The 23356-nt window shown below is 54.6% G+C and overlaps 1 protein-coding gene across 13 annotated transcripts in view; it reads right to left on the bottom strand.

Moving 5' to 3' along the window:
- The window catches only part of RBFOX3 (RNA binding fox-1 homolog 3), a 145593-nt gene that overhangs the window by 72774 nt on the left and 49463 nt on the right, over positions 1-23356 (bottom strand). For all 13 annotated transcript variants that reach the window (XM_071573547.1, XM_071573550.1, XM_071573548.1 and 10 more), the window contains exon 2: positions 1236-1352. The gene's annotated coding sequence lies outside the window, so the exon portion shown is untranslated. The remainder of the gene's footprint in view (positions 1-1235; positions 1353-23356) is intronic.

Here is a 23356-nt window from a genome sequence, read left to right as displayed (position 1 = left end):
GGGAAGCTTGCATAATAGTGCCAGCCCACACTACGCCTGCTCCTTCCCAGCATGATCAGCCCCTTGCTTTCATGAGCAATAACATCCACCCAAAGTTTTCTAAAAGACAAAAAAAAGAGCTTCAAGGTGATGCACAGAGCTCAGCTGCCTTTGCTGCCTCTGAACTGACAAATGCAGCTGGGGAATTCATCTTCACAGTGTCTCTAATCCCCTGCTTGGGACAACCTCTGCCACCGAGAGCAACGAGGAGCCTCAAACTCTCACTCCCATTTCATGATTCCTGAGCAGGCACTTGTGGCTGGGGCAGAGCACAGGAGCCAGTGTTTTGGGGAGCAGCACTGCAGGGGGACACACAGCTCCACGGGCCCTTGCACCTGCCCAGGCACTCCCCTCAGCTCACATCAGTGGGAGAAGAGTGCTCCCAGGTCTGGGGTCCCCTCAGTGCAGTAGCTGGTGGGGAGGGCACTGGAAGACATATGCAGTGGCAGAACAACTCCAAGCAGAGCCCAGTCCCTGGTCACCGTGGCTGCCACAGCGCTGCCATGACCCCTCTGAGTGCCTGCTGTGCCTGTGGGTTCTCGCAGTGCTGGGAAGAAACAGTAATGATGCCTCATCTGGAGGAGAGTCCCGCTGCCTTTGAGAAGTTTAAATTTCAACTCCTCCTCAAGCTGGTGCGAGCTCCCAGTGCGGGCTGGTGTCAGTGCAAGGTGGGTTCCAGTCTGGGTAACATGAACTGACGGGGCTGGGTTCAACCCAGACCATGCAGAGCCACACACGCAGCCCTGAGGGGGGTTTGCAGCACGGGCCGTGCCAGAAGTCAGTTCTCAGCAGGTCCAGCCGAGCTGCGACGTGCAGAGCTGTGCGTGCACTGTGGTCACACATTCCCCTGCCCGTGCAGGGACACCACTGAGATCCCACATGCTGTGGGACACTCCTGCAGTGAGCAGGAGGGAGATGGTTGGGACTGATCCTCAGGCAGGACCAGATCCCTCAAATCCACAACTCATGAGGACCAAAAGCCATGGCTTTTCCTGATGACTCTCCCCTTTGCCAGCTCATCGCACACAAGTCTGGACCCACAGGATCTGTACCCAGTGCTGGTGCAACACACCCAATGGGCTGATCGTGGGCTGTTGCCCCAGGCACAGCCATGGGAAGCAGCAGCTTCATCCTCAACTGAAAAATATCTCCATACCCCCTCCCCTACACAGATTGCTTGGGTGGGAACAACATACCTGAAGACTCAAGAGCAGGTGCCTCAGGTGCAGTGGCAGGCAGGAGCTCACACTCGTGTTCACCCCTTGGAGCTGTCAGAAAGAGCTGTCGGGGTCTCACAGCAGCAGCTTCTCAGCCTGAAAGAGAGAGGGAGAGGGGCTCCAGTCCCATCCCGGTGTAGGTACCACCACTAATAATGGAGGAAGACGTGGCAGAGCTCAGTGACTCAAAACACCACAGCTCTGGGGACTCACATGTGCTTGTCTCATTCCTTCAAACAGCACAATTATCCCACAGCTGGGGGGCAGCTCTGGAGTGGCCCTGACACATGCAGGGGCAGGACCCTGCCCACTGGTAAAGCTCCCTAAGCAGGGAAAGCACGTCCAGTCTAGAGGAACAGGGTTTGGCTGCACAGGGCACACAGAAGTCCCCAGCTCAGGGTCCCCAGCAGGATACATCTTGGTCTCTGCACTGATGCAGGATGCTGCTCCTGCTTCCCTAGGATCACCAGCCCCGGCCTCAGATGACCACACGGTATGGAAACGAGGAAAGGCAAAAACTTCTTCCTAAGGGAAAAAACACCTGTTCCCCAAAGGCTCCCCAGAGGCTGCCCACTGCCCCACACTTACTTTTCCCTGACCCAGGTATAACACGAAATCATTTAACAGCTTGTCCCCCATTGTAATGGGACATTTTCCCCGTTCTCCTGGGCAGCCCATCCTCCACAGCACAGAGCGGTGATGTTCCCCCTGCACCTCAGCCAGGCAGCCTCTCCGCCTGTTGTGAGTTATGATGCCTGCACTGTGCAGCGGGATGGGCTCAGAGCACCAGCTCCACACGGGGAGATGAGATTTATCCCCTCAGCAGAACAGGGGCAGAGGCCAGCAGATAAGTCACAGCAGAGCTGCGGGAGTGGCGCTCAAGGTCCTCCAAGGTTGGCTCATTAAAAAATGAGGAGAATAGGAAGGAAAAATCTGCCTGCAATGGTGTGGCTGCAAATCCCCCTCCTTCTGCCAAACCAGCCGTGGCTGAGAGGGAGGTGAGAAGGGAGTTGGGACCCCCAGGCTGGCTCTGCAGCAACTGCTGGGACAGGCTGCTGGCCCAGACCGTGCAAAGCCACCAGCACACCCCAATAACCACAGCAGCACAGGGCCCACACAACGGTCAGCTGCTCAGCAGTGCAAGAGCACTGAGGTGGTAAGAACAGCTCACAGAGGTGCTCAGATGCTGGCTCCAGGAGCAGCTGGAGCTGCACACACTGGAACCAGCACCAGCAGGCACCCAGTATGCCAAACACACTGCTGGGAGTGGCACCATCCCCATGACAGGCACCATCACTGATTGGGGTCCCTCTGGGGACAGACCACAGAAAACCCACAGAGATACGGTGAACATCACAGGCACTTCCCACTCTCCCCAGACTTACTGGAATTTCCCTCCTGTGTCATTAGTCCTGCTCATTAGGCTCTGCTACTGATCAGCATGCAGAGCTAAAGCTCAGCACAGCATCATGCTCACCAGCCCCTCCTTCCCAGCCCCTTTAATGATGGTCTGTCACAGCTGGTCCCCTAAGATCCCCTCGGTGTCCCCAACCTCCCTCTTGGTTGTCCCCTAACCCCTCTGTGGCTGTCCCCTCCTACAGGCACTGTCACCATCCTCTCTTCCCTCCTCTCTGGGTGGTTTGCATGTGACCAGGAACTGTGGCTGAGCCAGGGGTTCAGTGGGGACTCACACTGTGGGATTTGCCCAAGACTGAACCCCCATGCACATGCAGTGAGTGCAGGGCATGGCAAACACTGGGAAAACCCAACAGCATCCCTGAAATAAGCTGAGCATAGCAGGATTTTTTTCAGCACCTTCTATTTTCAAAAGCAAACCCACATGGGGCTGGGGTGCTCCCCACTGGTATCAGGGGCTCGGCAGCATCCCTCAGCATACCCCTGCAGGGAAAGCAGTCCAGCCCCAGGAGAGATGGGAAAGTCGATTGTGGATCCCCACAGGGCATCTCCCCCAAGAGCCACCGGGCTTTTACTACACACTAAACCACAGCGATTAGATCAACAAGCCAACCCCTGGAAGGCCGAGAGGTTTTATCAAAGTCAGTAGCACCCCAGGGAGGAGATGGAAAGATGATGCAGCTGCCTGCAGCATCTGCAATCCCAGGGCAAGCCTGGCAGCTGCTGGGGGGGGCAGCACTGGGGCTGTACATGCTCATTTTTGGGAGGCTGATCCCTTGCCACTGCCCCTGCACTCCCATGAAGACACTGCTTCCTCCTCCCAGTCCAGCCCTTCTGCTGGACCCCACCATGGCAGTGGGGTGTCACAGAAATGCCCCTCAGCAGTCAGAGCTGGGGGGGGAAGCGGGGCCTGGAGGTGGGTGTCCACAGTGCTTTTCCCTGGATTGCAGAGGAGGCGGGAGAGGAATTTTCTTTCAGCAGCAAACTCACTGAAGCAGCACTTGGCGCCTGTGCAGCCTGAGATACAGCTCCTGCTCCAGCTCGACCAGGAGCTATTTCCCACTTATCTGTGCCACGGCTGATATCTGTGCAGCAGAACACGGCACTTGGTAATAGGATTTTGATGCTAAACAGAATATGTTTTTTCCTCGGGTCTCACTTACGTCACACCTGGAGGTATCCATGGCCATGGAGGTGACACAGAGTAAGGCTAAAGAGTTTCAACTCTTGTGCTGAGGGAGCAGCTTCTCCTTCAGTTGCAAACCAGCAGAATTTCAGCAATCTAGTATTAGCTGCTCACGCCATGCCCCCATCCCAGTGTAGCCCTGGGTAGAGCTGGGAAGAGAGCATGGCCTGTCTACTTCAGTCCAGCTGATTCCTCTGCAGAAGTGCTGGGGGAGCCTGCACCCCATGGGCATCACCCACTCCCTGTGGGCATCACCTGCTCCCAGCACTCCCCCAGCCCTGAGCACTACTGCCAACTGCATCCCGTGCCATGGGGACCACCCACACGCCACAGCAGCAGCAGGAGCCACGCTCACAGCTGCCTCAGGGAAAGGGGAGGAAGGCTTGTCACCTCCCTGCCACCCTCCTCCCCATCAAAGTGAAAGCAAGGTCCCACACACCCCCGGCTGCTGGAGCTGGGAAAGTCTCTGCCTGCCACAGACAAAACTGAAGCGATGGGAACCACCCCCGCTGGGCGCGGGTGACATCTCACCCATGGGAACGCTGCCGGCGCGGCGTCAGGGCTGTCACCGCGGCACCAGGGCTGTCACTGCTCCCACAGCACAAACCGGGTGGTGAAGGGCACCAGCAGAAAAGCCACAGGCTGGTGGTGGTGGGAGAGTCTGGCCAAGGTCTGTGTGTCAGGCTGGACTCAGGCTGACGACACCAGTGCCAAGAGGAGCTCATGGGACACACAATCGTTGTGGGATGCACACTGACCACAGGATTCACGGCGCTTGTGGGGTCCCACACTGACCATGGGTGTGCACTGACCACAGGGTCCTGCACCACCCCAGTGAGCAGCAATGGTGCCCAGGGAAGCAGGTGCCCAGGCCAGCCCTGCTTCAGCTGACCCAAGGAGAGCCCCAGCACCACGGGGAGGGAAGCAAAGCACTGGTATGGCCATGCAACCATGGACCCCATCCCACACGGGCTGTGTGCAGATAGTGGGTGACCCAGAGCCAGGGCAGTGCAGGCAGCCCCTGCAGCAGGGACAGGGGTGACAGCAGCCAGGCCAGCACCCACTGTGGAGACAGGGATGCCAGAAGCCAGTCACAGTCTGTTTTCCTGTACAAGTGCATTAAGCATTCCACACAGCACTTTTGCTGTAAATCACTTCCTATTCAGGCTCACTGCTGAGGGTCTCTGAAGGTCGATTTTCCATGGTTATGACAACAAAAACTAAAATTGGGTCAAACCTGAAAGGTATTATCTTCCTCCAAGCTGCTAAATGCACAATAGTAATGAGGTTGGTTAAGCAGTTCACCCCCAGCCCGCATTATTTGCTCTGAAGATGTATTAACCAGTTAAATGAGCATGATAAGGCAGCTCTGCTCATCCCTCCCACCAGCTGCACAGAAGATCTGAGGTTCTGGGTCTCCGTATCCTGGCTAATAACCAAGACCACAGCCCCGATGACAAAGGCGGCCGCACCACACTGCTCCGGGCCAGGCTCTGCCCGGTCTGACCCATGGGAACACGAGGGGAACATTAAAGGCATCCAGCAGCTCAGAGCCATTGGAAAAAATAATTATCCTTCCTCCTCCCCTTTCTCTTTCTTCTTCTTAAAGCTCTTCCCTATCTAACCTCCTGATGAAAGAATAAACCCGCCACCCGCCCCAGCAGAGGCGGTTTAGCAGCATCTCTGTGCCAAGATGGGGAATTACCCTGGGCAAACACATGTGGCTGACCCGGCAGCCACTGCTGGGTGTGGGACCACGGGGACAAAACTCACCCAACTACCTTGTAAGCATCAGAGGTCACCTCCTAATGGTACCCAGAAGATGCTGCGTGCCCCCTGCTGTGGGAGGTGTGGGGCTAAGGCTGCCCAGGGCATCCACCTTGGGAATTTCCAATGCCAGCAGGGCTACAGGGCTGGTTGTGGGACACAAAAAACATTTGTTTTTATGGGATTTCTGCTGTTTTTCCTAAAACAAACGCCCATTAATTTAACTATAACCGATTTAAATAAGCACGACCCTAAAATCCATGTGCAGCTGTATGGAACGGGGGAGAGTGTGGGAAGGAGGGTGAGGGAGGGAGGGAGGGAGGGAGGGGAAACACTTTAATTAGTCCCTAAAATGAATGAGATGGGAAAACTCGAACTGCAGGGAAAGCATCTGGTGCTGCTGCAGGAAGGGGCTGCCCAGGACATGGGGTCATGCTCTGCTGTGTATCACTGCCAGTGCTGCCGCTCCCACACCAGCCACCTCATGGTACCAGCCCATGGGTGGAAGAGTCATACCACATCCACAGCACCCAGGGAAGGGAGACTGCCGTGGTACCAGTCCCACGTGCCACAACCCCAAGCCCTGAGCTGGACACATCTGACTGGCTCTCCTCTTGTGAACTGCCACGGGTCCCTGGCTCCATCCCCAGCGCAGGGAAGAGGTGCATCCGCAGGATCCCTGCAGGCAGCCTGTCCCAGTGGAATGCAGGTTCCAAGAGAAGTGGTAGATGGCTTCACCTCTCAAAGGAGGGACCCTCCCACCAGCCAGGGAGCACATGGAGGAAGCATGAAGAGAGCCTTGGTGTGCCTTTCCCGGTGATCCAGCTGGGGCTTTGCCAAGAGGAAGTAGATGCACGGAGAAATGCCAACACTGTCTAGCACAGAAGGATGGATGAAGGTATCCCAAGATGGGATCTGTGACGGCAGAAGCTCTGGGACCAGCACTAAGGCCTCCAGGAGCCATCTCCTGTGTGACCAAATGTGGCTGTGAACAGTATCTGAGGAATAAGTGGGAGAGAGACTTCGGAGCAGATCCAAGGAGCTCCAAAATGGGTAGAATCTGATAGGGCTCAACCAGAGGCAACAGAAGATCCACACAGTGTAAGGGGATAGCAATAGAACCACAGTGAGCTCTTCCTGACTATTCCAGGCCTTCTTGCCAGCAGCCACTGCTCTGAGCAGTTCCCTAGGAGCAGCTATTTGAAATGCAAAGAAAGTTGGATGAACTGGAAAGACAAATTTGATGCTTCTGTCCTTTTATGATCCTGAACTTCTGGAACTGGCATGTGCAGGACTCCACATCCCACAAAGCCCTCCTGCGACACCACATGGCCGTGGCTCCTGGCACTGCCCTTGGAGTCGGCTGCCACAGCACACCATCCTCCCCCCAACATTTCCAACACTGCCAGTGAGGGGACCAAGCTAGAAATGCCAGGAGAAGCATTCCTTATTTCGAGAAGACAGATCAACTGAAGACTGCCACCAGCCCACCTGACAAAACATGTCTGGATTTATGATCAGCATGGCCATAGAGACAGAAGAGCTTTAGTGAACCTGGTTTTAAGACCCCATGGGAAAGCAACAGTGGGATCCGAGTGATCCGGGAACTCCACCTCTCCGCGGGGAAAACAAAAGAGACACAAGAAATGAGTCCCAGGGACTGTGGGGAGGGGGCTGCCCAGGGACAGGCTGCTAAGAGACAGGGCACCTGGGACCAATGGAACATGCATCAGGGCACTACACACTGCTTGGGGAGCAGGGACCAGGTGGCTGCTGGCACAGCAGAGCATCACTGCTGGAGCACTCTGCACTGCCTCCAGCACTGATCCAGCATCCCTCTTCTCCTCCTCCAGGTCTTCTTCCTCTCTTTCCCCTCTTTGTCATTCCTCTCAGCTCACGCCTCTTCTCTGCTCTCCTTCAGCTGCTCACAGCAATAATCCAGGGCACTGACGCCCTGGCAGATTGCTCAGCGCCGCTCCAGGCTGCTGGCCGGGGTTTTAATGACTCCCCCAGCTGCACCAGGGCTGGTGCCCACCTCTGCCAGCTGCCAGCCAGGCTCTCCCCACCATCTCTCCTCCAAAAAACACCTGCACCTTCCACTGGGACAGGCAAGGAGCACCCACCACCTCCAGCTTAGTGGAGGCTCAGCCAGGATCTGCTGTCACCTTGCACCCAGGCTCTCAGCCACCCCCGGGACCCACAGGATCCCCTCAGCAGCCCCTGCCCCCCAGGGGCTCCCTGGCCCCCCAGGTAAGGTGAGTGCAGCCAAGGACACCAGTGCAGCAGCTGGAGGGGCTGCAGGCTGACAGCACGGTGCATATTCCTGGGGGACAAGAAGGGGACAACTGCAGCTCAGTGTCAGTCAGACAATGCTGCTCAAAGCATAACAGCACAGGGCTCTGCAGAGACATGGACCAGGCAGGGACAGGACAGGGACCAGGCAGGGACTCCAAAAGAATTGAGCTCTGCCTGCCGGATCGATGCAGCACTCGGGGCTCCAGCTGCCCCATGCCAGCACCTGCCAGCTCCTGGCACAGGCATCAGCACCCTGAGAGGGCAAAAGCCAGGGCAGGATGGGGTGAGGGTCTCCTCCCCAGTGAGGACAGGTATGGCAGGGATCAGAGCTGCCCCTCAGGTGGACCCCCTGAAGGTTAGGAAGAGAATGGCTGAGCCCAGTCCCCCAGAGCTGAGTTGCCCATGGGCAGTCAGGCAGGAACACTGCTGGGACCGAGGAACAGGCCAGCAGCGTGACCCTGGCCAGCCCTGCCATCGCCTCCCACAAGGCCATGTCTAGATGCCATGTCTAGCTTTGGGCCCCCCAATGCAGGTGAGATTAGTATACTGGAGTGAGGCCAGCAGAAGGCCACGGTGATGGCTGGAGGCTGGAACATGGAACAGACACAGTGGAGGGAGGTGGGTGCTCAATCCAGAGCAAAGGACACACAGGGATGTCAGGGTGAGGCAAAGTTCATGGGGAGATCAGGGCCAGGGCAGCAGGGAGAGCAATGGAGCTCCAGCTGCAATATCCTGCTCCCCAACAAATCCATCCATCCATGCACATCAGCAAAGCAATTTTAGAAGCAAGCAGCAGCCACCATCCAGGAACCATGAAGCAGAGACACTGCGAACTGCCAGCAACCATAGCCTGCCAGTCCCCTGCCTGGCATCACCCCGGACAGTGCCTGGAATCACCCCAGAACCTGCCCCCATCTCCACATTCAGCACCAGCTCCAGCTGCAGGGAGCAGTGGATGAGTTGGGGGCACAGGGGGTGCCCCACAGCCCACAGCCCCCTCAACCCCTTGCTACCAGGCACATCACTCACTGCCAGGCTGCAGGTCCCTGCGTCCGTCCTTTAATTAACATTCCACATATGAAGTTGGATTGTAATTACTGCAGCTGATTAACAGGCCGAAGGTAGCCCGTCTCAGAGGGAGCAGATTAGCTGTGGCTCTCTTGAGCTCCTGCTCTCACCTCAGCACTGCTGGCGCATTTTAAGCAGGGCCCAATGCCCCTGCAGTCAGTGATTAATGGGGGAGCCTGACGAGGACACACGGTGGCTCTGTCCCAGTTGCTCTTTCCATGATCTGCCAGGGCAGGATGGACCCAGCTTCCATGGCTGGGGGCTGGCAGCAGGGAGGTTGCTGGATGCTGGGAGATGATTGCCAGAGCCTCCTCTCCCCGCTGACCAGGCTCCAGGCAGAGGACACGGGACACATTTCCCAGATGCCAAGGGCCCTGTGCAGGGAGAGGAGCACACCGCTCAGACCTAGCACTGTTTGGACGTGAAGACACATGACAACATCCCACATCCCACATCCCCAGCTTGGCCCTTCCTGCCTCACCCACAGCTCCAGATCCCGCACTGCCCACCTGCCAGGGCCCCTGGGTGCAACGGGACCCTCCGGCCAGAGCCCACCGTGGCTCCATTATTCCAGGCAGGGAAGGCAATCAGCTGTAATTAACAGCTGCCGCGGGCAGAGCGCAGCACAGGAACCTTCTTCACTTCTTTTCCCCAAGACTGCAAAATAAATTATCCTGCAAAGTTAGCAGAGGCTGAGCTATGGAAACAATTAAACAAAAATTAAATCTAATTCATTTACACTCGGAGCACAAAGTGGATAATGTGGGGGTTTTCTTTGCTCTCCTCTCTTTGCCTTGGTGTTACAGAGGACTATTATGGGAAATTAATCACGGGGAAAAGCAATGAACGTGATCTATCGCTCTTTAAAAGTGCACTGTAGTGATTATATAAAAATCTATTAGAGAGGCCAGGAAATAGCAGAGTGACACCATTTAAAAGGAAAAAGGAGACAGAGCTGGTGGCAAAGGGATTGATTTCTTAAACGACAGATCCATGGCAGAGGGCACAGGAGGAGGTCAGACCCCGGGCTGGGCAGTGGCACATGCGGGACAGCTCTGGGTGGCACAGCCAGGCCCTGGGGCTGTGCATGGCTGAACAGCACTGCACCTCCAAAAATGCCACCTAACACCCCACAAACTGCTGCAGGGAGGGCTGACCCCGTGGGGTTGGTGCTCCCCCAGAGCACAGTCCCATGGTGCTTCTGCCACTGGCACAGGGATGGCCATCCCGTGCAGCTGCAGCACCCCATCATGACCCCCATGGCACTGTCCCATCCGAGAGTCCCCAGCAAAGTGACCCCCATCACTAGCAATGACCACCAGAGCAGACCAGCCCCCCTGGTGCTACTGCCCCTGGCACACCCTCGGCTCCTTAACAGCAGCAATAAAACCTTCACCAAGGCAGATTCCACCATAAATTCCAGCTGGCAGCAGGGCCGGCCTCGGGCCTGTTTGACACTTTAACGACACCATCAATCCCTGAGAAGCCCAAGGCAGAGCAGAGGAATTCGTGGGCTGAAGCCCCAGCACATGGCCAGGCAGGGGCTGAGCACCCAGATCCCCAGTGCCAGTGAGTGCTGTACCCTGAGGCTGCTGCAAAGTGGTTTGGCCCAGCCTCTGGGTGGGCAACTCCACATTGATGGGCACTTAACCTCTGACAGTGGTCAGAGCACAGGGTGAATAACACCAAAGTTGTGGGCTTGATCCCTGTATGGGTCACTCACTTAAGAACTGGACTTGATGATGCTTGTGGGTTCCTTCCAACTCAGAATATGGGCAATCCCACACCAAACCACCCTATGCCAGAGGGCATTCTGCAACAGGCTATCCCACTCTGATGGGCCATTCCACACTAGTAGGTAATCCCACACTTCTGGGCTAGTCCACAGCCACCCAGTACCATCACCTCATGACCACCATTTACTGACTCCTCCAGTCCCACATTAGCACAGGGAAATGCCTTTATGGGAATTTAATGGCAGTTTCTTCTCCCCACCAGAAGCCCAACACACTGTGCTGCCTCCACTCTATCCTTTCAACGATTTAGAAAAAAAAAAAGCAGTGGGAAAAAAACCCCTTTGATCTCAACCACCCGTTTGTTTAGCCCATGCCGGGATTTAATTGAGAAGGGATGCCCTTGAATAAATGCGGAGATGTCCTCACTCCGTGGGAAGGCTGCTGTGAGTTGAACAATCCCCTATATGAGGTCTGCTCTTTCAGGGATATTCTGGGACAACACAGCCCCAGGGCTGCTGCTGCATGTCACACATCCATCACTGGGAATGCCAGAGGTAGGCAGGCTACCGTGGCTCAAGGATGGGTGAGGGAGGCACCAGGCCCTGAGGGACAGCTGGGGAAACCACTCTGCCCCCAAATCCAGTACGGGGAGACGAGGGAGGCCAGGAGGTGGAGCAGCCACACACTCATTTGGCACTGGCAAAAGGGCTGCAGGTGGAACATGGTGCCCCGGAGAAGCTGAGTTACGGTGTGACAGAAGGCAAGGCGCAGTCAGTCCACAAGAGTTGGCGCTCACACCCGTGGTGCCAGCACTGGCCCCTGGCAAATGCCTTCCCCACTGCCAGGCTTGGCAGCAGTGGAGGAGCCACAGCAGAGAGCCTGCCAGCCCCAGTGGGGAGGTCGGCACCACCGGCCGCAGTGAGCAGTTTCCTGCTCATTTCCTCCCTGGCTGCTGCCCCTGCCAGCGCTCAGCACCTCGACATCCCTGGCCCTCCTCTGCCAGGTCCCTCCGGCCCAGCCAGGCTTCCTGCCGACACAAAGCCTCATCCTGAGGAAGGGAACCGGTCCTGGGGATCTCCCTGTGCTGTACACCTCCAAGGGGAACCACAGAGGGGTAACGACGCAGGGAGGGGTCCCTCGGTGGCAGCCCTGCACTCACAATTTTGGGTCTTTGTATATTCTTCCCCTGCCCAGTGGAGCCAGCGTCAGGCACCGATCAGCATCCTCCTACTCCTCCTCGCTGCCGCAGCCGCTTGGGTGTCTTTGCAGCAAGCCTCCCCTGCCAGGGGAAGCGCCGCGCTATTTTAATCCGGCATCTCCCACCATCCCAGCGGGGCTGGCTGCGAGCGCAGCCCCAGGAGAGCTCTGCCCCGCACCCCGTACCCCGCACCCGTTCAGAATGGAGAAACACCCCGAGGCCACGCGTGGAGGAGTCAGGAGGCGGCTGGCGGGCACCGAGCCCGGAAAGGGGGCTACTTCTACCCTGGAAGGGAATTCACGGCGATAAAGGGGAGCGCAGGTAGAGGATGCAGGAATTCCGTTTATTGAAGAGCTGGCATTTTCAGCAGTTACAGCAGCTCCTCTCCTCATCCATTACAATCCTTGTCCTTCGCCTGCACAGGGAACCTGCGCTCAGCTGTGCAGTCGCCCCACCGCTGTCCCACCAGCCCTGCCAGCGGGATGTGCCAGCGCAGAGCTGGGGGGATGCTGGGTGGCCGCGGGGACGCTGGGTGGCCGCGGGGATCAAGCGCTGGGTGCCCGGTGGTGCGAGCGAAGGAGAGCGGGAGGAGTAGCGCTCTCAGCCCCTGGACTCGCTGGCTGCGGTGGCTAAAGGCGAGCTGATTAAAGCAATTAGGATTTTAAATAGTAACACAAGAGTGGCTCATCAGCGCTGAAGAGGCAGTCAACTGACAGGCTGAGGAGCCTATTTAGGGATCTCGCTTGGCTGAGGATCCTTAGCGAGGCCCCAAGGCTCCCTTGGAGAGAGGGCGCCGGCAAAGGGGTGCCCCAGGGACCCCACAGCGTGCCCGGGCACACGGAGCATCCCGGCCCAGGGGCTGACAAAGGGAAAACGCCGCGCACGCTGCCAGCTCTGTCCCCTGCCCTGTGGCCACAGGGACGTCAAAGAGCACCTGGCGAAGCTTAGAAACACCGGCACGGCCAAGGAATGCTCACTGCCTGCTCCTCCCTTTCCTTAAGCCTGTTTGTTCTCTCTAATAAAGGCTCCGGGAAGGGAACGTGGAACGAATTTCGCAGTGTTTCCCAGGAGGCAGCGTCGTGCAGCAGCAGCTCAAAAAGTAACAGACAAAGTGCCTTTTGCAACAGCTAAAGCCCCACACACATTTTGTCTGCTTGGGACTCCAGGCTGAGATGCCAGAGATTTAAGCCAGCCTGGTGGGAAATCCATCTGGTTTGGTGTATGCGGATCTCCAATCACAAAGGAATCTGGACTTGCATACAGATGCAGAAGCGGCATAAACAGCCTTCAAACGTTCCATACCCTTCCTGCTGCTCACTCCCTACACCTGTGTGTGCTCCTGGCTGCGCTGGCTGACGCCTGGGTGCCAACAGGTGCAGTGCCCAGCCTGAGCACCTGCCGGCCCCAGCACTGCAGGATGTGGCCCACAGGGACAATGGGGGGACAACTGCAAGGAGCTTCCCAGTCTTGTCCCCATGGGCCCTGCAGGCCAGGACTGGGCTGCTGCTCCAGACCCCACCATCCTCGCTCCTGCAGCTGCATCCCAGCAGGATGGCATCACTGCCAAGCAGTTCAATGTCCCCGGATTCCAAAGCTCGATCCCCTCACTCTCAGATGGGGGAAAAAAACAAGGAAGGGAGGGCAGAAGCTGCAGCCCAAGCACAAGCCTCTTGCTGACTTTCTTGTGAGCTTCGAGATGCCGTGGGAGGGAACTGGCACAGGCACATTCCGTTTATTTATAGGCATTTCTATGGCACTCGATTAAACGCTGTGGTGGAGATATTGCAGCGTGAAGAGTATTTAGAGCCGTTTAACACCTCTTAGTCGGCAAAAGCCCATCTGATTCCCACAGCGCACTGGGAAAGTGCACACAGCAAGGGCAAGAATAAGGAATATGCCCTCTCCCAGCCCCGGCTCTGCTTGGAAGAGAGACGGGATCTTGTGATCCTTGATGCACTTGTGGCAGTGCATCCATGGTCTCTCTCACTTGATCAGTAGCCAAGGGACCAGTGTTCCACAGCAGGACATGCATCTGCACCCTGCCCAGCTCCCACAGAGGTGCCTCCCCCCAGCCACTGCAGGGCACTGATGGCAGAGTGGCACGAGGTGCTGGCCACCCCAGCACCCATGGGCCCTGCCGGTGCCATTCCCAACATCCCCAAGTCCTGCTAAAGGATGGGGCCTGCCCAGAGATGAGCATGGGAATTCCTGATGCTCAGGAGAGGTTCACTCCCAGCCTTCCCTGAGTATCTATAACTGCTCTGCAAAAACTCCCTGTGCCTTATCAGGATGGTGAAGGGCTGAGCCAGTAAATCTCCAGATCTCAGAAAAGCCGTTGGGGGAGAGAGTTCAAAGGAAAGGCTGCCAAGTGCACACCAAGGTGAGCTCTAATTGCACTGCTGCAAATCTACTGCTGGCACTTTTGCCCTTGGTTCACTTCATCCCCTGCTCCCCTCTGCTGCAGTTTGGCCTGCCTGTCCCCTAGGCACAGGGACAACAAGCCATGGGAGCACCCAGGGCACTGGCAGTTGTGTGGCCACTCTGCTGCTCACCTGCAGCAAGCGACGGATGTGAGCAAGGCTGAGACACGGCAAGATCACCCAACCCCTGGTGAAGTCAGCAAAGCACTGCCAGCTCCTGAAGAAGCACATTCCCATGGACTCTCACACATCCTCCCCCAGGCACCAGGCACCCTGAACCCACCAGCACCCCGGCAGCACTGGTTTAGCTTGAGATGAGTGCGTCCCAGTGCCTGGACAGAAAACGCTCTTTGCTCTGCATGATGACGGACTGGCAGAGCCCCGACAGATCCCACCCACCAGGGTGCTGGGGGCAGGCTGGGGCTGGTGGATATGGGGTGCCAAGGCTCACCCTGCCAGCTGCTCCCGCTCACCCAGGCCCGTGTCGCTCGCAAATGTATGCAATTAAGTTGATACTGCAACAGCCCGTAATTGCTGTTTCCTCAGCTTGGCAACACGACCCCGGAAACCCCCATTATACTAATCACTGTCACACGAACACAATCGCAGAACACATAAAAACCTGGTGTGCTTCGTGCTGAAATATAACCCCGCCAAAGGCTCTGCCGTGCCATAAATCTGCTCAGCACTTAACACTGCCGGCTAAATGGCCCCTGTTAATTATAGCTTGTTGTAGTTTGGGATTATTATGTAAATTCTCTCCCCTGCCACTTAACTGCCCAGGCCAGCGGTTGACAAAAGAAGTAGTTAACTGTGATCGCTGGGGTGGGGGCAGGTTTGTCTCTTTTGGTTTTTTTTTTGGATATTCTCCTCAGTCTTGGCTCGGCGGAACGGGGGAGTGGGGGCTCCAAGGAGGCAGGCTGCCCTGCTGGTTACTGCTGGGGTTTTCCCTGGCTGTCTTGCCGCTGCCTACTTCGGATTACTTTTTTCCTGCCGTGCTGCTACCTGCCTTGGATTTGCTGCTGGTCGCTCGTACCTTTTCTGCTTCTTGGACGGGGAACACAAGGGAAAGAGACTGAGTCCATCTGAAAGCCCACTGCTCGTCTGTTTCGCTGGAGAGGGACTGAAACTCACTCTGCAGCCAGCGGGCTGTGACAAGGACACTTAAGTATAACCTTTTCTCCCGGAGGAAAACCTGCTGGGTTTTGTTGTTGTTGTTTTTTTTTTTCCTCTTATGGTGTTGGGGAAGTGGGTTGCACTAGTCTGTTTACATATATATATATATATATATAGCAGTTATCCTTCTTGTATTAAAATTCCTTTTCTTAAATTTGATAAAGAGTGGTGTGATTATTGAGGAGGAGGCCCCTCCCCTGCTTGTGGGTAAAACATTTTGGTTTTTCCCCTCAAACCGAGACATTTCTTGGCGCCCAACGTGTGGGGCTTGTAAACAAAGAAGGATAACTGCTATTTTGTGGCACCATGTGGGTCTTGAGCTTAGAGTTCATCAGGACCATCCTGTATAATATATTGGCTTTTTGTTGGTACAAATTCATGCCAAAAGGAGCGGCAGGTTTAAGTCTTATCAACAAATCAATGAGCAAAACTCAAATAGCCGCAATTATTATTGAGTTCTTACTCTGGATTTATGGTGCCATGAATTCGATGCCTTTGGATGTCATGTGGGTGGTGCTCTCCAGGCTGTTTTCCTGCCGCAACCTAAGCTGCTACCTCTGGGGATTCAGTGATAATAGTACGGACCCTTGGGAAGGAACAAAGGGGAATCTCTTCTCCCAACCCTTTGTCCATTCCCCATTCAAGTCTGCTACAACAGCTTTTGAGATGTTTAAATTCTCCCTGGATGCCAGAGATATCTTGCTCTTTATGGTTTTTCTGCAGGGTTGTATCCCTGCAGCTTACAGAATGTTTGAAGGTAGGGCCAGGGTTTTTCCAGAATGCATTCAGAAACCTAGCCCAGTGAAGGGGGAAAAGCGAGAGAATAAAACCCCTGATGCCACAGTGAAGGGAGAAAAGGATGAGGCTAAACCAGGAGGACAGGCCAAGCCTATGGAAGTTGCCCCTATTCAGAAAAGGAAATATAAGACCAAATTAGACCATCCAGCAGACGATGAGGGGGCTGCTGCACCTCCACAGCAAGCAGACCCAGAGCCTGAGATTATCACTGAGTCATTGTCATTTGATAATCTCCGTAGTTTGCGGAAAGACATTGCTCGACACCCGGGTGAGCCCATCCTGACTTGGTTGATCCGAGTTTGGGACCTTATGGGTGAAACCTTACAACTGGATGGTGCTGAAGCCAGGTTTTTGGGGGCTCTGGCCCAGGACGTGGCTATTGAACAGGTGTTCGTGAGGGAATCAAAGCCCCTTTCACTCTGGGCACGACTTCTAACGAGTGTAAGAGAGAAGTTTGTTTATAGAGAAATCCTGCAGGAACATCATATTAGGAAGACTTGGAAGACGATGGAAGAAGGAATTTTACGTCTGAGGGAGATGGCAATGATGGACGTGCTTTTTGGAAGAGGTGGGCAAGCCAATAATGACCCTGACAAGGTCAGATGCACACCACATATGTGGTGGGACCTTTCACGCTCGGGGCCAGCTGAATACACCGATTTCCTGGCATCCATGTATAGGGAAGAGAACCATGAAACAGTGGGCGCAGTAGCAAATAAGCTCCGGATATATGAAAGCATGACCCACAGCCCAATGCAGGCCCGTATTTCTGCTGTAGAGACATTGGTTGAGAGTCTCAAGACGCTGCCTGCAGAGGTAAAAGCGATCAGAGAGGAAATTAGGGAAAGTCTCCAAGTGGCACCAGTGCGAATGAGAACCTCTGAAGTCAGAGCCAGACGCCCCCCAGCCAGAGGAAGTGGACAGACCTCACGAACTGAGATGTGGTACTTCCTGGCCAAACATGGAGAAGACATGGGACGGTGGGATGGGAAACCCACCCGTGCCCTTGCAGCCCGAGTACAAGAACTGAAGGAGAATGGAAGAAGGTCAGTGAGAGTAAGTGCAGTCCCAGTTTCCCACGGGCAAGAATCTGACCCACAGGAGGGCACCTCCCAGGTGTACTCATCGAGAAAAGGTTCTGACCGCTATGACCAGGATCAGTGTTAGAGGGGCCCTGCCTCTAGCCAGGTAGAGGCACGGGACAACCGTGTCTATTGGACTGTGTGGATTCGATGGCCTGGTACATCAGACCCACAAAAGTATAAGGCTTTGGTTGATACTGGCGCTCAATGCACATTAATGCCATCAGGACATGTGGGCTCAGAAACTATTTCTATTTCTGGGGTGACAGGGGGATCTCAAGAGTTGACTGTGCTAGAAGCTGAAGTGAGCTTGACAGGGAGAGATTGGCAGAAACACCCCATTGTGACTGGTCCAGCCGCCCCATGTATCCTGGGCATTGACTACCTCAGGAATGGATATTTTAAGGACCCAAAGGGGCATAGATGGGCTTTTGGAATAGCCACTGTACAGACAGAAGGGATTGAACAATTGAACTCATTGCCAGGTCTCTCAGAAAGTCCTTCTGCTGTTGGACTGTTGAAAGTTGAGGAACAGCAAGTGCCAATTGCCACCACGACAGTGCACCGTCGGCAATACCGAACGAACCGTGATGCTGTGATCCCCATCCATAAGATGATCCGTGAACTGGAGAGCCAAGGGGTGGTCAGCAAAACCCACTCACCCTTCAACAGCCCCATCTGGCCTGTGCATAAGTCTGATGGAGAATGGAGATTGACTGTGGACTATCGTGGCTTGAATGAAGTTACCCCACCGCTGAGTGCCGCTGTGCCGGACATGCTGGAGCTCCAGTATGAACTGGAGTCCAGGGCAGCAAAGTGGTATGCCACTATTGACATTGCTAATGCGTTCTTCTCCATTCCTCTGGCACCAGAGTGCAGGCCACAGTTTGCTTTCACCTGGAGGGGCGTGCAGTACACCTGGAACCGACTACCCCAGGGGTGGAAACACAGTCCCACCATCTGTCATGGACTGATCCAGACTGCACTGGAGAAGGGTGAGGCTCCAGAACACCTGCAATACATTGATGACATCATTGTGTGGGGGGACACAGCAGAAGAGGTTTTTCAGAAAGGAGAGAAAATCATCCAGATCCTTTTGGGAGCTGGCTTTGCCATCAAACGGAGTAAGGTTAAGGGACCAGCCCAAGAGATCCAGTTCCTGGGAGTGAAGTGGCAGGATGGACGCCGTCAGATTCCAACAGAAGTCATCAATAAGATCACAGCAATGTCTCCACCTACCAGCAAAAAGGAAACACAAGCCTTCCTGGGTGCCATAGGGTTCTGGAGGATGCATATCCCAGCATACAGTCAGATCGTAAGCCCTCTCTACTTGGTAACCCGTAAGAAGAATGATTTCCACTGGGGCCCTGAGCAGCAACAAGCCTTTGACCAGATCAAGCATGAGATTGCTCAGGCTGTAGCCCTTGGACCAGTCAGGACAGGACCAGACGTACAGAACATGCTCTACTCCGCCGCCGGGAATAATGGCCTGTCTTGGAGCCTTTGGCAGAAGGTGCCTGGTGAGACTCGAGGCCGACCACTTGGATTCTGGAGCCGAGGCTACAGAGGATCTGAAGCCAACTATACCCCCACAGAGAAAGAGATCCTAGCCGCCTATGAAGGAGTCCAAGCCGCCTCAGAGGTGATTGGCACAGAAGCACAGCTGTTTCTGGCACCTCGACTACCAGTGCTGAAGTGGATGTTGTCAGGACAGGCTGCCTCTACACATCACGCCACTGATGCTACCTGGAGCAAGTGGATTGCCCTGATTACGCAGCGCGCCCGTATGGGAAAATCAAATCGCCCTGGGATCCTGGAAATCATCACAAACTGGTCTGAAGGTGAAAACTTTGGTCTAGCAGATGAAGAGGAAGAGCAGATGACACGTGCGGAAGAAGCTCCACCATACAATCAATTGCCAAAAGAGGAAATACGCTACGCCCTCTTCACCGATGGCTCCTGTCGCATTGTAGGGACTAATCGCAAATGGAAAGCAGCTGTATGGAGTCCCACACGACAAGTTGCAGAAGCTACTGAAGGAGAAGGTGGGTCGAGTCAGTTTGCAGAGCTTAAAGCCGTGCAGTTGGCCCTGGACATTGCTGAACGAGAGAAATGGCCAAAGCTTTACCTCTACACCGACTCATGGATGGTGGCCAATGCTCTCTGGGGATGGTTAGACCGATGGAAGAAAACCAATTGGAAACGCAGAGGAAAACCCATCTGGGCTGCCGATATATGGCAAGATATTGCCACCCGAGTAGAGAAGCTGATTGTGAGAGTCCGCCACGTAGACGCACACGTGCCCAAAAATCGGGCCAATGAGGAACATCTCAACAACCAACAGGCAGACCGAGCTGCGCAAGTGAAAGTATCACAGACAGATCTGGACTGGCAGCACAAGGGAGAGCTGTTCTTGGCTCGATGGGCCCATGATGCCTCGGGCCATCAGGGCAGAGATGCCACTTATAAATGGGCACGAGACCGAGGGGTGGATTTAACCATGGACATTATCTCTCAGGTTATCCACGACTGCGAGACATGTGCTGCCATTAAGCAGGCTAAGAGAGTGAAGCCCCTGTGGTATGGTGGACGCTGGGATAAGTATAAGTACGGGGAGGCCTGGCAGGTTGACTACATCACACTGCCACAGACCCGCCAAGGCAAGCGCTATGTGCTCACCATGGTGGAAGCAACCACAGGGTGGCTGGAGACACACCCAGTGCCTCACGCCACTGCTCGGAACACCATCCTAGGCCTGGAAAAACAAGTGCTGTGGCGACATGGCACCCCAGAACGAATTGAGTCAGATAATGGAACTCATTTCAAAAACAGCTTAGTTGCTACCTGGGCGAGAGAACATGGCATTGAGTGGGTGTATCATATCCCCTACCATGCACCAGCTGCCGGGAAAGTTGAGCGGTGTAATGGACTGTTGAAAACCACTTTGAAGGCGTTGGGTGGAGGGACTTTCAAACACTGGGATCAACACTTAGCAAAGGCTACATGGCTAGTCAACACTAGAGGCTCTGTCAATCGAGCCGGCCCTGCCCAATCAGAACCCCTTCACACTGTAGATGGAGACAAAGTCCCTGTAATACACCTGAGAGGTATGCTAGGGAAAACAGTCTGGATCAACCCTGCCTCAGGCAAAGGCAAACCCATTCGTGGGGTTGTCTTTGCTCAAGGATCTGGTTCCACCTGGTGGGTGATGCAGGAAGATGGAGAGACACGATGTGTACCTCAAGGGGAACTTATCTCTGGGTAAACGACTCATATTACTGTATTTGTAAACACTTAATTATTTGAAAGAAAATTTAAGTTTAATGTAGAGTATCGGCATGGAAGAGAATTTAGGGGTGGATAATGTTGTAGTTTGGGATTATTATGTAAATTCTCTCCCCTGCCACTTAACTGCCCAGGCCAGCGGTTGACAAAAGAAGTAGTTAACTGTGATCGCTGGGGTGGGGGCAGGTTTGTCTCTTTTGGTTTTTTTTTTGGATATTCTCCTCAGTCTTGGCTCGGCGGAACGGGGGAGTGGGGGCTCCAAGGAGGCAGGCTGCCCTGCTGGTTACTGCTGGGGTTTTCCCTGGCTGTCTTGCCGCTGCCTACTTCGGATTACTTTTTTCCTGCCGTGCTGCTACCTGCCTTGGATTTGCTGCTGGTCGCTCGTACCTTTTCTGCTTCTTGGACGGGGAACACAAGGGAAAGAGACTGAGTCCATCTGAAAGCCCACTGCTCGTCTGTTTCGCTGGAGAGGGACTGAAACTCACTCTGCAGCCAGCGGGCTGTGACAAGGACACTTAAGTATAACCTTTTCTCCCGGAGGAAAACCTGCTGGGTTTTGTTGTTGTTGTTTTTTTTTTTCCTCTTATGGTGTTGGGGAAGTGGGTTGCACTAGTCTGTTTACATATATATATATATATATATAGCAGTTATCCTTCTTGTATTAAAATTCCTTTTCTTAAATTTGATAAAGAGTGGTGTGATTATTGAGGAGGAGGCCCCTCCCCTGCTTGTGGGTAAAACATTTTGGTTTTTCCCCTCAAACCGAGACATAGCTCCATAAACAGGACTTTATAGCAGTATCAATACCGTCAAAAATCAATCCTGCTGATGGACAAAGGGATGGACTCATGTCCTTCTGTCCCAGGGCTAGGCCACCACTGCTCCCCACTGATCCCAGCTCAGGGGGATCCTGGTGGCTCAGTCCCACTCCTGCGCCCATCTGGGACACACCACGGCCCGGCCACACTCTGCTGGACATGGACTCCAACCGGCCTTTGTCCAGTGCTGCCACAGAGCTGCAGCCAGAACATTAGCATGGCAACCCACACCGATCTGTGTCAATTATGCCCCAGTATTTGAGGTCTAACCAGCTTCAAATTGAATCAGGACGAAATCATCAGTATAAAAAGTGCCCGCAACAGCCCTTCGATTCCAGCACTCAGAAAAAAAAAGTTGTACATCTCATAATGGCCTTCTACCCCATAATGAACAGGAAAAATAAATTAGATTCCCAGCTAAGGGTATATTTATACAATTTCATTATGTGCCCATGAGCAAGTCTGGTTTTCACCAAGATAAAAATGAGCTCTCAGCAATGCTCGTGCTAAATAAATGGAGTGATTTAACAGCTTAACAAGGAGTGCAATGAAGGGGCTGTGGAACCATGGCAAAAACAGAAAATAAAAATAAAAAATATCAAAATGCTTATGTTTCCTGCATTGTGTTGACACTGCTGGGCCAGACCCACTGGGGAGGTGGGAGACAGCAGTGCTGGGACTGCGGGCACATCCCAGGCTGTGAGCATGTGCGTCCCACCCTGCTGGGAGTGACTCCCGACTGCTTCATCTGCTGGTGCTCAGTGTCCAAGCAATCCTTGGGAGTCAAAACCAAAAACCCAGTTCCTCTCCTCACCAGCTGCTGATGGATCAAGATTGCTCCTGTGCTGCCACAGCATCTCCACAGATGCCAGGGCCACATGTGCTGGCTGCCCGCAGGAGCAGCAAGGATTCTTGTGGCAGCTTGGGGGCTGGAAAGGGATATCTGCAGCCTGGAAGTTGTTCCCAGACTCTGGAATGTTCAAGCCAAGCATGGCTTCTCTTCCAGAGCTGTGAGGAAATTCCCAATTCTTCCCTCCAAGCATAAGGCACCTCGTGTTACCCAATTCCCAGATCGCTTCCCTGGCTGCACTTTCAGCCTTTCCGCTGCTGGGGGCTGCAGCACATGTGCCCCACAATGAATTGCCCTCACACAGCTAGGAGGGACATGGCTGAAACTTGGAAGAGCTTCTTGCCCTTCCAAGGTTATGTGCTCCTGGTGAAGGCTCCTCCATCCCACCTTCTGCCACTCCCGCAAAAAGCGTGTCAGCTCCCTCCGGGTCCCATCCTGGGCCACACATCCATCTGGGCTCAGCACTGTGTGTCTTCTCCAGCACAGTCAGGCTGATCCCAAATCCATAACCCAGACTTGAATAGCTCATCCAGTTAATGGCAACGCTGCCAGCAGGCAAATCTGTCCTCTCAGCAGCAGCAAAGCCAGAGCAAAGCAGTTGCCTTTTTTTTTCCTCCTTTTTAAATCAATTGTGAGGCCACATGGTCCATCAGAGGGATCTGGAGACCATAAGCCATCTCCAAGACAGAGCTGCTGGCTTGGCTGCCTATCACAGCTCTCCTGCCACAAGGTGACATTTCCCCCTCCATCCTCCCTACCCCAGGGAGCCAGGAGGATTAATAGTTCAGCGGGGCTTTGGAAATATGTGTGCTGGGAGTTATGAGCCTGATTCATAACAGGAGTTCCCTCCCCTGCTACAGAGATTAATCACCGGTGCAAATGCAAACACCAGTTGGGCTCAACCATCCCCAAACTGTGGCGCAGCTGGAGCAGAGCAGAGCTGAGCAGAGCAGAGCTGAGTACACTGCCAGCTCCCCTGTGCTGCTGTTGGGCCTTTGCAACGTC

The sequence above is a fragment of the Pithys albifrons genome, chromosome 19 (assembly GCF_047495875.1).
Source record: "Pithys albifrons albifrons isolate INPA30051 chromosome 19, PitAlb_v1, whole genome shotgun sequence".
Lineage (NCBI taxonomy): Eukaryota > Metazoa > Chordata > Aves > Passeriformes > Thamnophilidae > Pithys > Pithys albifrons.
The sequence above is the reverse complement of the archived record's forward strand: the minus strand, read 5'-3'. Positions and strand labels throughout refer to the sequence as shown.